We start from the raw sequence: 2,761 nt of genomic DNA, 5'->3' as shown, positions 1-2,761 counted from the left end.
TCATATGCTTAATAGTAAGCATATGTAAGTAACTTCTTACTATTACATGTAAGTAACTTCTCAGAGATGCCGGTGGGTCTTATCTTCTAAAATGTTTCTATTCTTTCCTGGGGTCAAGGCCAAAATGTTCATCATCTTGCCAATTCAGCCATAGCAGAACTAACTTCTAAATTCAGATACTATAAATAGCAGACTTATGTAAAAGTAAGAGTGTAACTCTGAGAGAATTAAAAACCATCATTAGAATAATTCTTGTGCGCTATCCTTCATTAACTAGAGACTGTATTCAGAAGGGCCATTTTTTATCTAACACAGGTTGTGACGTATCTGCATTTTACAAAAGTTATTGGTAGGTTTTCAACAAGATGTCCTGAAGCTTTCTATTTTCTCAGTCTCCTAGCAATAAAATTCCATTAGAAACTGCAGGTATTCTGAATAGAAAGTGACTTGTTTGAAGAACATTTAATAAAATAAATGGTAGAAATGCATTTGTAGTTTATATAATTGCTACCATGTACAAACAGGTAGAGCCAAAAGTGCCATTTTTGTAATGTATAAAATGTATTTTACTTTGTAATCCATTTGCAAGATTTTTATTGGCATTTAAAATAGACACTATGCTGGACATCAGTTAGTATGATTCTTTACATATAGGTTATTGATTTTTTTTTTTTTTTTTTTTTTTAAATCACTTAGGAAGGAGAGTGAAAGCAAACTTTGCAAAACCACAAACTAGATGGTCAACCATTTGTGGACTTGCAGAGCTTGCAGAAAATCTAGTTTGAGTCAGTGGATGTTCTTAGTCTGTTATTTGAAGAAAGAAGGGAGAGTGCTTTTCTGACCAGCTAATGTCATCCGCCCTGTGGTCAGTAGGGGAGAGAGGTACGACTAGGAGGTGCTCTGATTTGTCTTCTGCGGGAGCCCCTCTATGCTGGCTCTACAAGATCCTAATTTAGATGCTGAAACTTGTAGTCTCAAACTAGATGGTATGAATTAGTCTCTAATTAGTCAAAACTCCCTATTTCTGCATAAAATTTTGTTTTTTCAAGGACCAATCCCATTACTGTCTTAAAGGACATAATATTGCTTCCTTTGATATGGAGAGGAGGTGATTCACCGTCAAAGCATTCAGACCAAATACCTCTACCTGTTACATTTGTATCTATCTTTGCTCAGGAAAGTTTTTCTATTGATGTAAACTGGTATTTTCTCATGAGTAAACTTTTTGGTCACAAGTTTTACAAAGTTGTTTTCCCAGGGCAAGGCTCATCCCCTGCACTCCGGGTGTGCTGACCCCTCCGATTTTCCTAAATGCGGGGAAACTCAACTGCATAATTTGTGGTAGTGGGGAACTGCGTTCGTGCTCTCCCCCATCCTGCAGCGGGGAGGGGAAGCGTGAGCGAGCAGCTGTGTGGTGCTCAGTTGCCAGCCGAGGTTAAACCACGACAGGTACATAGGGTACCTACCATGGTGCCAAATCTTGGGAACTCATAAATAATTACACAAATTGCAAAACATAACTTAATTACATAAATCCTTTGAACTACCTGAATAATATAGTATTTTCTTTGTAAGATTTCATCCTTTTTTCTTTCCTGAATCCAAAAGCTGGTGATTGTATAGCTGTTTTTTCTTTCTTTGATGAGCAGTTACTTTCTGAACTCAGAAATGCTAAAGAACTTGAACCTTAAAGGTTCAAAATGAAAAAGCATATTCTTAGGGAGAAAAGAAAAAACTAATAACTGATTATTTTAAGCCTCCCAAAATGTGGAGGTTCTTTTAATAAATTTTGAATACTAGTACCAGCAAAGCAAAATTCAAACCATGATAGTAATGCTAGGTGTGTCCATACGCCATGTTGAGACCTAAGAAATATCTTAGGTTTTAGAGGGGATTTTCAGTCCCCTCAGTTCCACAGTATTATGTCCTAAGGTTGAAAGAAACTCCCCCAAATATCAGCAAGCTGTTTAAAGTGCATTTTTATTAAGCAGTTTTTCTCTAATTGTGCGATGTAGTGTTTCTTTTTCACTCTGTAACTTCAATGATCTTTTTCTTTAATTTTGCTTTCACAGTCTTAGATTTATCAAAAGGGACCCCAGTGTTGCCTTGGCCAACTTTCAAAGCCACTTGTAAATTGTAGGCATGAAATTAAGCCAATAATCTATATAAATTTGTCTTTGTCTATTTAAAATAATGCTCTTGCATATAGCTATCTTCTTTTAACATCACATTCCTGCTCCCATTCTTTTTCTTCCTGCCCCCATTCTTCTTAATATCAGGACAGGTACATTCTTCAAGTTAAAAGATTGCTTTATGTTGGTATCTTCTTTCCTGGTGTGAAATCACTTACTAGTCCATCAAGTTTCTCTGCCAGTCGATGAGTGTATTATTGCTAACAGTCTGTGTCTTGCAAATTAAAAACACGGATCGTAAGAGAGATCATAAACTTCCTTTTCACTCTGATCATTCTCAGATTACTGGTTATTCTCAGATAATATTAAAATAATTTAATGGGAACTTTTACAAAGTGAAAGGATGCGATCCTATTCAATATTTTCATTTAGAGCAATTCTGTATAAAAAGGTTATGAAAGGTTATAAGTGGATGATCAACTCTTACTAATGTTTCTCTAAGTCTCTCAAGCCTGACTTCAGTTAGTGAGATTTCTGCTTCTACAGAGGAGCATGGCCGTGCTTCTTGGTTAGTCTAGAAAGCCAGCTTCAAAACCAGTGCAGTGAAATTAAGTTGTGTGCACGTACTC

The 2,761-nt window shown here is 36.2% G+C and overlaps 1 pseudogene; it reads left to right on the top strand.

The window, feature by feature from the left end:
- The first annotated feature begins 1,218 nt into the window (after positions 1 to 1,218).
- On the top strand, positions 1,219 to 1,373 carry LOC143165817 (U1 spliceosomal RNA; annotated as a pseudogene).
- Positions 1,374 to 2,761: the final 1,388 nt, after the last annotated feature.

The sequence above is a fragment of the Aptenodytes patagonicus genome, chromosome 11 (assembly GCF_965638725.1).
Source record: "Aptenodytes patagonicus chromosome 11, bAptPat1.pri.cur, whole genome shotgun sequence".
Classification (NCBI taxonomy): Eukaryota; Metazoa; Chordata; class Aves; order Sphenisciformes; family Spheniscidae; genus Aptenodytes; species Aptenodytes patagonicus.
Note: the sequence above shows the minus strand (reverse complement) of the source record. Positions and strands in the feature narration are given on the sequence as shown.